Below are 13,995 nucleotides of genomic sequence, written 5' to 3' on the forward strand. Positions count from 1 at the left end.
TCTGTATTTCTCAATTATATGACTGCCATGTATGTTTAACCATGATACAAGAAAAGGACTTTTCTAAATTGAATAGGTTGTAAATACAATAAGATAAGAAAGTTGACAAGGGTCAATTGAAACTACAACCCAGCGTTTCTGTGTTTAATCTACCATTAACATTGCCACAACATAGTATATGGCCATAAAAGAAGAAGAAGTCACAGTATTAAAGATAGTGTCTCAGGTTAAGGATCTCATCCTTAATGGCTAATAGACAGAGGAAAGACTGCTCTTAAGTCAGCCTGATCTGGCCTTGTTGACATAGAAAGAGGTATTCTCTAAGTTTACTCAGAGAACAAAGAGGTTCAGACTCTTCTGGTTAATCAGTTCAGGCTCTGACCCTTATTGAAGTTACTAAATTGATATTAAATGATTATCAGCTCTCACCCTGAGATGATAGAGTTCCATTTTGCCTGATGGTTGAGGGCTTCTTGGGTTAGGAATAGCTGTGAATGACAAAGATGTGTCACCAAATTGTGAGACTTCAGGACCTTGTCTCCCAGAAGGTGAAGGAAAGGCTTAGGATTTCTGACTCTTCCATATTTGGGGGAAAGGGGAGGAGGTATGTTAGGAGGACTGTCCAGTACAAGACTTGGGACTTGATCTTCATTTTTCTTTTTCTTTTTCCCCTTCCTTAGCACTAGCCATGACTGGAAGACTGGCCAGTGAAACCCTTGTGGGTGGAAGGTCCTCTAAAATAGTAGTGTCAAACTCTAATAGAAACAGATCCCGCAGGCAGCATATCAACTTAAAAAATCACAAATTAACACTATCTATGTTGCATTATATTTTTATTTATTTTGTTAAATATTTCCCAATTACATATTAATCTGCATCAGGCCACTCTAAGGAGTTTTGACACAATTTTGACACTTCTACTTTAGAAGATCTTGAGAACCTTGCCACCAAGGTATGGTATGTGATAGGATCAGTGTTTTCCACCCCTGATGGCCCTAGCTTCCCTTGCACAGCTTTCTCTGCACACACAAGCCCCACACAACTTCCTTCGGTCCCAGCTTCCCTAGCAGATTCCCTGGTACAGCTTCCATTCCCTCCCACAAAACCTCATTGGCCCCAGAATCTCTGACACAGCTTCCTGACCTAAGACCAATAAAAAGCCCCAGTCACTTGGACTGTAGGCCTCTTGGACTTAGCAAGCCTAAGACCACGTGAGTTATCACATCCTGTAGACCTGCTGATGAGCTGCATTTCTGTAAGGAAACGATAGAGACGGCATCTACCAAGGCTGAGAACAAGTGTTATTGTATCCCTACTGAATATCCTTTCTGTGTTTGCTTAAAATAAACTTCCTTCATTAAGTATTCAATGATTCACAAGGGCCTCATTTTGTTCCAAAATCAAGCCTGAATTGAGTGTGCTGGCATTAGAGCTGGACCCACAACAAACATCCTTCTTAAACTGTGGCATCTAGAACCAAACACCACGCTCCAGGTGACATCTTATAAGAGCAGAGTACAGTACTATCACTTAACTTTTCTTAGATGCTAGGCCCCTCTTAATGGATCCCAAATTGAAAATGACATTTTTGGCTACCAGGTAGCCCCAATGTACTACTGACTCATACTGAGTCTGTCATGGATTTTAATCCACAGAAGTTTGATTTTTTTTTTCAGAACACCTGCTATCTGTCCATGCTTTGACTATCTTGTTCTTCTGAAATTTCTGTACACAAGTGCAAGACCTTACAGTTATCCCTCATGTTATATGCTAATATAACATGTGCTTTAGTCCAGAGGTTGGAAAACTACAGCCTGGGTTTGCCAATCCCTTCTCTTGCCAGTCCTTTGTCATCATATCACCCAAGGCAGCTAGATACGCAGTGGATATCTAGGAAGATCTGTAGTTTAAATCCTGACTCAGATATTTCTTAGTTGCATAACCCCAAGCAGGTCATTCAACTTGTCTTAGACTTAATTTCCTCATTTGCAAAATTTGGGTGTGATGGTACATCCCCCCCCCCCCTGCAGGATTGCATTGCTGATCAAATGAGATAACATTGTTCATTGTTACATGAATTTTCATATCAATTCAACTAGCTAAATAAATAAATAAGCCAGCATGAATCAGAAGACAGGCTTTATTACACTCAAGAGAGTATGGCATGTCTCAGCAGCAGTTGATGGGGAATACATTATTCACCATTCAGCAAGCAAAATTTATACATTATATAAAACAAGTGAAAAAAAAAAGATGGTTACTCATCGAAATGTCGATGACCATACAAAAAAAAAATAATATTGTTAAGGGAAAATATACATCATTTGCTAGAGGAGATAGATAAGGGAACTTTCTTGTTAGGACAGCTAGCTCCATTAAATCAAAGGGAATTACCTATCAGGCTAGATAAGGTAGGGGGAAATTCTAGAGACTCTAAAAATCCCCCTCTTTCCCCCAATTATATCTTCTTGTACCGATAAGAGAAGGAAAGAACCGACTGAAGGAAACCAGCTGCTATAGCTACATGCAAGGGTCATATACAACAAAAAGGCTGATACAGAACAAAATGATGTCCATTATGTTCTCCCTAAAATTCACCTTCATTAACATATAGAAAGCACTTTGCAAACCTTAAAGTGCTATATAGATGCTAGCTGTTGGTGTTGGAAAACAATTCCCTGAGCCAGAGTGCTGCAAAGTTCATCACATCTGGGCAAGGCAGAGAAGCCCAGACAGCCCTTCACTCAACAGAGTTTGTGTCATCCAATCATCTCTCAGCGTCTTGTTACAGCAAAAGAAAGCTTAGGCTTCACTCAGCATGATTCCGCTTCATCCAATCAATCTCACATCTCTAGCAAAGCAGCTGCACATCCTGTATTTCCCATTTCATTTCTCCTTCTCAAACCAGAAAGCAGCAGACAATAACACGCCAAATTCTAATTTAGATGAATCAAAAGCTGGAATTGAGGTTGCCAGGAGAAATATCAACAATCTCAGATTTGAAGATGATATCATTCACAGATACCACTTCACAGAAAGTGAGGAAGAATTAAGAAGCCACTCGATAAGGGTGAAAGAGGGGCATGCAAAAGCTGGCTTGAAGCTTAACGTTAAAAAAACTGTGATCATGACAACTGGTCCCATCACTTCCTGGCAAAAAGAAAGAGAAGAAATGGAAGCAGAATTTATATTCTTGGGCTCAAAGATCACTGCAGATGGTGAATGAAGCTATGAAATTAAAATACACTTTCTCCTTGGAAGGAAGGCTATGGCAAATCTGGACAGCATACTAAAAAGCAGAGACATGACCTTGCTCAACAAAGGTCCATATAGTCAAAGCTATGGTTTTTCCGTAGCAATGTATGGTTACGAGAGTTGCATGGTAAGGAAAGCTGAGAGCCACAGAATCAACGCTTTTAAACTATGGTGCTGGAGAAGACTTTTGAGAGTCCGCTGCAAACCAAGGACATCAAATCAGTCAATACTTAAAGAAATTAATTCAGACTATTCACTGGAAGATCAAATACTGAGGCTGAAGTTTAAATATTTTGGCCATATAATGACTAATTAATGACATATTATATTAATAAGGACATATTAATGACAATAGGACTCACTGGAAAAGACCTCAACGTTGGGAAAGATAGAAGGCAAAAGGAAAAGGGGACATCAGAGGATGAGATGGGTAGACAGTGACGTGGAAACAAGGAACAGGAGCTTGGAAAGACTTCTAGAGATAGAGGAAGATAGAAGGGCTTGGTGCGCTACCATCCATGGGGTCACAAAGAGTCAGACAGACAGCAATCGTTCAAGCTACAGCATAGCTCAGTTCTATTCTGATCAATAGGGTCCTAATTCCTTTTTTTTTTTTCTGGCCAAGCTACAAAACAACGCCTCTCTTCCAATCACCAAGGTCCAAGTCTTCCTTTCAGCTAACCTCCCTGCTGGACTCCTCACACTCTTCCTGCTGGCTTCCTAACTCAGTTCCTTCACAGATGGATGCTCCATACTTCTCCTACTGGTTTCTTAATTGTCTATGATAGCTCAAATCAGAGCCGGTTGATTGATCTTTCTGCTAGGGGAGAGGGGATAAAACTTTCTGCTGGATAGGGGACAAAACTCATGAAATCTTGATTAGTGTATAAATTAATTCAATACGAAGTTATACGTGGTAGTTATATGAGAATCCATGCTGTCTTGGGGAGGGAGGGGGGAGGGAGGGGAGAAAATCTGGAACTCAAAATTATGTAGAACCGTCTGTTGTAAATTAAAAATAAAAAAAATTTAAAAAAAATGAAAACTTTCAAAAAAAAAAACTCATGAATCTACCTTTCTGTCGGTGATGAAACCAACATTTCTTATTTGTCTCATAGTCTTCAGTTACTTGATTTGCTGTAAGTTTTTACTCCTCAAACACTAAAACAGTCACATGCAAGTGAGCAAAGGAACCACAATGCCCCTCAGCCGCAGCTGAAAACAGATCCTCCCAGTCTATTCAGCCGAGGGGCGATTCTGGTCCAGTCCTCCTAACATTGGGTGTCCTTCATTGCATTTTAATGGAAAAGCTGTTTCTTTCCACGTGCACCTGTATCAGTTTTTCATGCACAAAAGTTCTTTTTCTGTTCCTTTAAGCCACCAAATGATTCATATATGAGAGGAATAATAACTTAGGTCTTTTACAAGTTCATTTCATTCTTTTTTCTTTACGGAAATTACTATTACTGTTAGTTTCAGCAATCAAGCCTCACATAGGAAAGAGGCAGGACCTTAGATAGGTAATGGAGAAGCATAAATGACTGTCCTCACACAAATAATAGTAATAAAATAGGTTTAATTAGCTTGCTGAGGATGCAGTTGTCAAAACAAAGCTAAAAGATCTATGTTGCTGCTTCTGATGAGTCTTGGCCATCTCTTCCTGATCTCTTTTTTCCTCATGGATTCTCTTGTAGTGGTATCTGATCCATGGGGCTGGCAGGTCCTGTGTCACCAGTGCAAAGCCTGAGTCAAAGAAAGCTTTTTGTGCTCTTACAGTCTTCCCCTAATTCTCATGCAGCTTGGATTTCTGGCCAGGCCATAACCTAGGCATTTCCCCTTTGGAAATCTATCTGTGTCACAAGGTCTGCTCAAACACAGCCATTGGAGCAAAGGTAGCCAAAGCCTGCCACACTTTCACAGATAAACACAAAAGAAAATGGGGGCTGTTAGCCTGCGATCAGTTTGGGGAGGCGGGGTGGCACAGTCCTGTCTCATAGGTTGGCCATGCTTAAGTGAACTTGGAGAGAGAAAAAAAACCAACAACCAGAAAATCAGAAAGACAGAGACACACAAGAGGGTTGGGGAGGGAGAACAGGCAAACAAACAAACTGATTTTTCCTAGAAAGCCTATAGAGCTCTCAAACTTAAAAGAAACAAATACACACTCTCTTGGGTGAGGCATTTACTTAAATAAACCAAACCTCTCACAACAATTAATGAAGGTGAAGTGAGGGGCTAGATTGGAGTACATCCCATGAAGCATGCGCTGAGCTCCCCTGGCAACAACTGCTAGCGATCATGTGGCTCAGTCCTGAAGAGCTCGGTACTTTGGCATGATGCAGCAAACCCTTGGGTGGCCCCTTGGTGAGGGGATGGAGGGTAGGGAGAGGAGGAAGCTATATCAAAGAGGATCGAACACTAAAAGCCAGGAGGAGTGGACCTTAAGGCCTACTCAGTCAACCTAAAAGAGAGTAAGTGACCTCTCTCTCCCCTTCCTTCCCTTTCTCTTTTTCTCCCTCCCTCCTCTCCTTCCCTCCTCCCCCTTTCTCTCCCTCCCTTTCTTCCCCTTTTACCCTCCCCTCTCTCCCCTTTCCTTCTTCCCCCTCTCCTTTTTTCTCTTTTCCTTCCTTTTTCTTTCTCCCTCTCCCCTTCTCCCTGCATCCTTTCCTCCTTTTCTCTCCCTCCCCTTCTTTCCCCATCTTTTTCCCTACTTCCCCTTCTCTCTCCCTCCCCTCCCTCCTCCCCCTTTCCCCTCTGTTCTTTCCCCCTCCTTCCTTCTCCAGTCTTCTCTCTCTCTCTCTCTTTCCTCAGTATGTCAGGATTTCTTAAGCCTTTCCCTGGAAGAGTCCAGGTGGGGAACTTGGATCACCCTCTGAGAACACATAGCAGAGGGTGTATGTCCTGCCTCAGCCTGAGTCTGGGGCCTCTGGATGCATCTTCTGCAATGCATTTCTTTTCTATACATAGATGACTGAGCAATCCTGAGATGGTTTTTTTCCAGCCTTTAAGGCAAAACCTTGTGAATTCCAGAGGTTGGAGCCCTGGGACAACTACTCCGGTGCTCCTTTGTAGAAGATGATCAATGGCAGAGCACAAGCCCTGGCCTGGATTACCAGAAGACATGGAGGGAATTGTTTGGACAGTTCAAAGCCGAAGGGAAGGTAAAATGCCTATTCAGCAGTCCCTAAAAAAATTCTTCCTGTTTAGTCTTAGCCTCACAGGGGAGTATAAAAGTAGTCACAAATCACTGCTGCAGATTTAAGTTTTTTGTTCATGTGTGCCTGTGAGTCTTTTGTATTTTTAGCATTTTTGGTGTATAGAGGAGCTGCCCTATTTATTGTCTATTTCCATTGCACTCCCTCCCCTTTAGGGGTACCCTAGACATGAGTCAAACCTAAACTTTAAATGATCCCCCCAGAGGCTCTGGGGTGAAAATGAAAAGAACCACGGTTTGAGAATAAAGAACCTGGCCTTTCTTTTTGGAAGTTATGACTAAAGCCCACCTACGAACAATGGTTCAGTACTGAAAGGTATCTCTTAGTGTAGACGGAGAGAAAAAAGAGCACTCTAGCGGGGGTCGGAGGGGTAATACAATAGATTCTCTTTGGTAAGATTCCAAATTCTTTTAGGCATAAAACAGAAACACTTCTCTGTGTTTTAGAACTACCCATTTGGCCCTTCTTGCCAAAGCCAGCCTCTCAACATATTCCCCGATTTCATCTCATTGTATCTTCACAACAGTTCTGTAAGGTATGTGATATTATTATCCTCATTTTACAGATAAGAAAATTGAGGCTTGGCTTGGCAGATAGGCTAAATCAGGTAACTGAAAGGCCTCAAACCAGCCAGTGACTTAGGGAAATGGCTACCCCAACCATGTAAAGACATCCCCCAGCCGACTGGGCGTCTGAGAACAATTGGTTTCAAATTCCACAGGAGGACCAAGTTCAGCCATTGTATCCCTAGCCATCTCTGGTTGTCTGGCCCAGGGTCAGTATGTGACAGAGTTAGAGCTTGAACTCACATTTCCCTGTATCTCAGGCCAGCCCTCTATGCACTATGTCATCCTGTCATGTCGCATTAAGGAAAAATTACTCCATTTCTATACTTCTAATATTTTTCAAAAAATTATTGATAAAAAGAATAAAATTGTTTGATATCGTGTACTGTTTTTGTTATATCATGTTATAACATGTACATGTTTCTGTTTTCTGTTGCATCCCTCTCCCCTCTCAGAAAGTCGTTTTCTTAAAGAGTCAAAAACAACAAAAGTTCAACAAAATTAACCAAATCGTTGACAAAGTCTGACATTACGTGAAGTTTCCACACTCATAGTCCCTGACTTCTGTGAGAATTTGTGACCCATTCAGGTCATTAATATTTCTAAGCATTCAAATTTGACTGTTTTGTTACTCTTTCCATTTACTTGGTAGTCACTGTGCAAACTGGTTTCCTGGCTCTGCTTACTTTATTTTGCATCAGTTCACATCTTCTTATGCTTCTCTGTATTCATTGTATTCATCATTCGTCACAGCACAGTAATATTCCCATTACATTCATGTGCCAAAAACTGTTTAGCCATTCACTGCTTGATGGCATCTTCTTTGTTTCCAATTCTTTGCTACTATAAAAAGTGCTCTTATAAATATTTTGCAATATTTATAGAAGCTTTTAATTTGGAACTATGCCCAAAGGGCTATAAAAATGTGCATACCACTTCTAGGACTGTATTCCAAAGAGATCATAAAAATGGGAAAAGGTCCTACATGCACAAAAATATTTATTTATAGCAGCTCTTTTTGTAGTGGGCAAGAACTAGAAATTGAGGAGATGCCCATCAATTGGGGAATGCTGAACAACTTGTGGTATATGAATGTAATGGAATACTATTGTGCTATAAGAAATGATAAGCAGGCAAACTTCAGAAAAACCTGGAAAGACTTATATGAACTGATGCTGAGTGAAGTGAGCAGAACCAGGAGAAGATTGTACACAGTAACAGCCACATTGTGGGAGAACTGATTTTGATAGACTTAGCCCTTCCCAGCAATTCAAGGACCTAAAAATTTTCCACAGGACTCATGACGGAAAATGCTATCCACATCCAGAGAAAGAACTATGGAGTCAGAACACAGAGTGAAACAGACTCTTTTCTCTTTTGTTTTGTTTTCTTTCTCATGGTTTCTCCCATTCATTATAATTCTATGCAACACTACTAATGTGAAAATGTATTTAATCGGAATGCATGTGTAGAGCCCATATCAGATTGAATGCCGTTTTGGGGAGGAAGGAGAAGAAAATTAAAAACCTATGGAAATGAATGTTGAAAACTGAAAATAAAAAAATTAAATATTTAAAAAATATTTATAGCAGCTCATTTTGTGGTGGCCAAGAATTGGAAATTGAAGGGATGTCCATCAATTGGGGAATGGCTGAACAACTTGTGGTACAGTATATAAATGCAATGGAATACTATTGTGCTATAAGAAATGATTTCAGAAAAACCTAGAAAGACTTACATGAACTGATACTGAGTAAAGTAAGCAGAACCAGAAGAACACTATATATAGTAATAACATTGTGTGAACAACTATGAAAGCCTTAGCTTTTCTCAGCAATACAATGATCCAAGACAATTCCAAAAGACTCATGATGGAAAATGCTACCCACATCCAGAGAAAGAATTTATAGAGTCTGAATGCAGATCAAAGCATACTATTTTCATTTTGGGTTGGTGTTTGTGTGTGTGTGTGTGTGTGTGTGTGTGTGTGTGTGGTTTTTCCCTTATGTTCTGTTTCTTCTTTCGCAACGTGACTAATGTGGAAATATGTTTAAAATGATTACATATAACCTATATCTGATTGCTTGCCATCTTGGGGAAGGCGAGGAGAGGGAGGGAAGGAGAAAATTTTGGAACTCAAAATCTTATAAAATTGAATGTTGAAAGCTATCTTTACATGTAATTGGAAAAAATAATATTTAAAAACAAGAACAACAACAAATAAATATTTTGCTATATAAAGGGACTTTCTTTTTATGCTTGATTCCTAGCCCCAACCCCCACCCCCCAGTATGTGCTTAGAATCTCTGAGTTACGGGATGTGCACATTTTAGTCACTTTCTAAGCATAATTACAAATTGGTTTTCAGAATTGTTAGAACATCCATACATCCATCAACAGTAGATTAACACACCTCTCTTTCTACAATCCCTCTAACATTGAATGTTCTCACCTTTTATCACCTTTGCCAATTTGATAAGTGTTAGCTGAAACTTCATATTTGTTTTGGTTTGTATCTCTTTTATTATTAGTAACCGAGTGCATTCCTTCATGTGGTTGTTAATGGTTTGCCATTATTCATTTGAGAACAGTGTGCTCCTATTCTTTTGACCACTTAACTATTAGAAGAAATTATATTTGATCTTGTATATTTTTCTTAGTTGTCTATATATCTTGGTTATTAGACCTTTGGATTCCAGAAGTATCATTGAAATGGAGAGCACAATTAGCACCTTATTGCTCTGTAGCACTTCTGAGTCTAAGAGGGGTAAGGAAAAAAAAGGGACTGGGCTGTCACTTTTAGGTGTGGTGCAGTGCCAGCCTATCTAGCAAATAAAGCCTAGAACAGAGAAAGTGCCTCCTTGATTCGGGTCTGAATGGAGCTGTAGACCTAGGTTTAGTTTTGGGGAACTAGAGTCTCAAACCTTTTTTGATCACACACCCCTATCTGTAAAAAACTTTTGATCACACAATCCTAATATATATATATATATGTATGTATCTATGTATATATATATATGTGTATATGTGTGTGTGTGTGTATACTCACTCATTTATAACCTATATACATGTAGTGCTATACTAGTAATTGTATGGATTATAAGATATGTCACATACACATTTTAAAAGGAGAAAAAGATGTTTTATTGATATAAAAATCTTTTTGTTCATTAAATATTAATGATATAATGACAGCAATGTGATTGAATATGCTTCATTATTTCCAAAAATATTGGTTTAATATTGGTGATACAGTAATTTGAAGGTCTGGTTCTAAGTTCAGTTTATTTCAATACTTGGGTTTAATGGTTGTCACTGCCGAAAAAGATACCTCCCAAAGATACAAAGGTCCAAGTGGAAGGAGCACATCCCTAGCTCTATTTACTAAGTCATGATACTCATGCATGATATTCTGATTCTGTGCAAAGGATTTTGTTGAAATTCAGCTAATAAATTTCCATTTTCCCTGCTGTAAATCAAATGTTACTAAAAACTACTTTATTTGACCTCATGGCTTGGGTTAAAACAAAGATTTGGGTTGTTTGGGAATTTACATAGAAAGCTTGTGGTGTAGCAAGTAGGCAAACAAAAGTACACACACACAAGTGTGAGTGTGTATAATCTACACACATACTATATGTGGATAGATATAGCTACAGGCAATATAAACAGACAAATGTTCATCCCCCACCCCAGCTGTAAGAACCTCACCTGGCACAAATGAAGGGAGATAAGTTGGGGGAAACACACCCATAGCTGGGGGTTCAGGTGACAAAATTATATACTCTAAGAATATGCTTGGTTGTAAACAGGTCATTAGTACCAGATGTGGGAGAAGGTATTTCTGATCAGACCTAGACGTGGTAGAGAAGTTCTCAGGGTCACTTATTGATGCAAGGCCTAGGTGAGGCTCAGGTAAGGAGAGTTTCTTTTTCATGATCACAAACTGGGAAGATCTAATGTTAACTATCTAAGATTTAGAAGAGAAGATGAGCTCAGACCCCTGCAGTTGGAAAAATAATTTCAACCAATCAAAAGCTACATTATCTGCCACACACACATGCACATTCATATATATGGAGAGAGAGAGAGAGAGAGAGAGAGAGAGAGATACACATAGATCAGGACAGTGGAAAAGTATAATCTGCCTATATGCTTTATGGGTATTAGGACCACTTACCCTAAGTGAGGGCAGCTAGGTAGGATCGAGTGCTGGGTCTGGAGTCAGGAAGACTTATCTTTCCGAGTTCAAATCCAGCCTCAGATCAGCTGGTATGACCATGGGGAAGTTACTTAACTTTATTTGCTTCAGTTCCTCATCCATAAAATGAGCTAAAGAAAGAAATGGGGTCACATAGAGTTGTACGTGACTAAAACAACTAAACAAAGCCTAAATGAATCTATACTGGAGTTCTATCACTATAACATGAAACAATGGAAAGTTTACAATTATCACACAAAGTAATTGGAAGGGGTTGTATGTTCATATTTTTAACAAGTGGTTTCAAGAACCACTGAAATTCTTCATTTGGAAGATTTTTTAAACAGGTTAGAAAATTCCATTTTCTGTTTTTTTTTTAGTTGGCAGATATGAATGTTTTTATAGATAACTTTGTTTTCAGCAGCCTACAGGACAATGTAAGTATTTAAGAGGAGAGCAGAACATGACCAACATCATCAAATACTTCCAAGGAGGTCAAGAAGGATGAGGGTTGAAGAAAGGTCATTAGAGTTGGCAATTAAGAGATCAATGATAAATCTGAATAAAAGTTTCAGTTAAGTGTCAAAGATGACAAGGAGGTTGAGAATCTAGAGACCAGAAAGGCAGCAGGGCCCTTGACAGAAACAGACAAGTTCCAAAGATGGGTAGGTTTGTGAGAAAAGATGGCATAGAGTAATTGTTCCCATTTGAGAGTTTGTGGCAATGATCAAAGGGATTCAGGCTAAAAATTCTTTAATGGCATCTTAAGCAGTAAATAATTCCCCACATAAAATATTTATAATTAGTTTCATAAAAAATTGTAAATTTACAAATTAAGAGTCTTCATAATTATAGGTAGAATAAAATTTTATAATTTATAATTATATAAATTCTAATTTGGAGCTTTACTGGAAAAAGTTATCATTATAGTTTTTATATGCACTTAAAGAAAAAAAATATTATGAGTAGTTTTTAAATTATCCTGAGGATCCACAGCATATTTTGTTGTTATTGTTGTTGGAAGGGGTTTGTGGAACAAAAACATTGGGAATCACTAGTGTAAATGAGGTCTACGGTGCACATTATAACACCAGTTGAGTTATTCTGTGCTATCACTCTTTTGTGCCTATTATATGCCAAGCACATCAAAAAACAGAAAAATGTGTGTGCATGGCAGGGGGGTGAGGGAGTTATTCATTAACTCAGGTGTTCAGAGTCCACTCACTGAGGAGTATCTGTGGCAGCCATTAGGTGATCTGGGGAGGAAGGTACGGAGACACTAGGCATGGGAGCAAGAATTTGTTTGCTTAGCTGCTCCTGATGCCTGGTTTCAGTTATAACCTCACCCAGTGGCTGAGACTAGGGCCAGCCACGAGAGGCCAGAAATGGGAGTCAGTGAGCATTAATGAGGGAAGGTGATAGCACAGTTAAGTCAGAGACAAGCCCACTATTGGTTATATTGGCTATCATGGGGAGGGAAAGATGTGGGCTATCTTTCCACTCTCCATTTGGTTGATACATATTCCTTAAGCTTAGGCCACAGTCCTGACTTTGGAGGCAAGTCACTTAACCCTGGTTGCCTCAGTTCTTTATCTGTAAAATCTGGAGAAGGAAATGGCAAACCACTCCAGTATCTTTGCCAAGAAAACCCACAAAGGGGTCACAAAGAGTCAACACGACAAGAAGAATAATGGCCCAAGGGCTAAAATGAAACACTCAGAAGCATGAATGTGGGAGATAAGAAGGGACAAGGAAATGATACAAAACTAAAGAGATCACCAGACCCTCAGGTTCAGTGTTCTCTAGGTTTTGGTAGGAGGAAAAAAAAGTGGGATGAGTCAGTGTTGGTTCACTGAAGAGGATGATCTAAGATTTAGCATACCTAGCGTTGTCAATTCTCTGTCACTCCTAATTAATGAGTAAAACAATTTCAATCCAGTTACTTTCGCAACAAGAAGGTTATCTAAAACCACTAAAGGTTGTGAATATTATATGGAGGAGGCAAGTTTTTACTCTGGTGTGTCTGGCTGGTTTCTCATTTGTAATATAACAATGAAGGGAGGTAGTACAGGTCTTTATGATACCCCAGTTGCATAAACATGGGGCATGGAACATTCCAAAAGAGGTCATGAAGAGGAGAAAGTATTCAGAGCAGAAGCAAGTGAATTGCTGTAAGTGAATTTTTTTAATTAATTTTTTTTTCAGTTTCAAATTCACTCCCTCTCTTCCCCCTTCCACAGCTGTTGAACAGGCAAGAAAAACACAACCCGTTACAAATACAGATAGCCATGCACACAAATTCCTGAAAAGGCACCTCCTGAAAAGGCAAGAAAAACAAAACCCATTACAAATATGTATAGCCATGCAAAATAAATTCCTGCAATAGCCATTACCAAAAAAAATTTTTTTAAATATAAAACAAAGAAAATATGCTTCAAATTGTACTCAGTCCATCAGCTCTCTATCTGAAGGTGGAATAGCATGTTTCATCAAGATTTCTTTGGAACTGTGATTGGTCATTGTGTGGATCAGAGTTACTAAGTCTTTCAAAGTTCCTTGTCTTACAATGTTGCTGTTATTGTATAAATTGTTCTCCTGGTTCTGCTCACTTCACTTTGCACCAGTTCATACAAATCTTCCCAGGTTAATAAATGAGCTTTACAGATCTCAGAAAGGCCAAAACAATCCACACAGGTATAATACCCCTTGCCCCAGGTAAACTGGGTGGTACCCTAGACAGCTCTGTGATACCGGGTAC

At 39.3% G+C, this 13,995-nt stretch overlaps 1 long non-coding RNA gene across 1 annotated transcript; it reads left to right on the top strand.

The window, feature by feature from the left end:
• Positions 1 to 5,625: 5,625 nt before the first annotated feature.
• Positions 5,626 to 8,372, top strand: LOC118849869. Its single transcript, XR_005010445.1, has 3 exons — positions 5,626 to 5,726; positions 6,286 to 6,416; positions 8,332 to 8,372. It is a non-coding gene; the product is annotated as an uncharacterized LOC118849869 (long non-coding RNA).
• The last annotated feature ends 5,623 nt before the right edge of the window (positions 8,373 to 13,995 follow it).

The sequence above is a fragment of the Trichosurus vulpecula genome, chromosome 5 (assembly GCF_011100635.1).
Source record: "Trichosurus vulpecula isolate mTriVul1 chromosome 5, mTriVul1.pri, whole genome shotgun sequence".
Taxonomy (NCBI): domain Eukaryota; kingdom Metazoa; phylum Chordata; class Mammalia; order Diprotodontia; family Phalangeridae; genus Trichosurus; species Trichosurus vulpecula.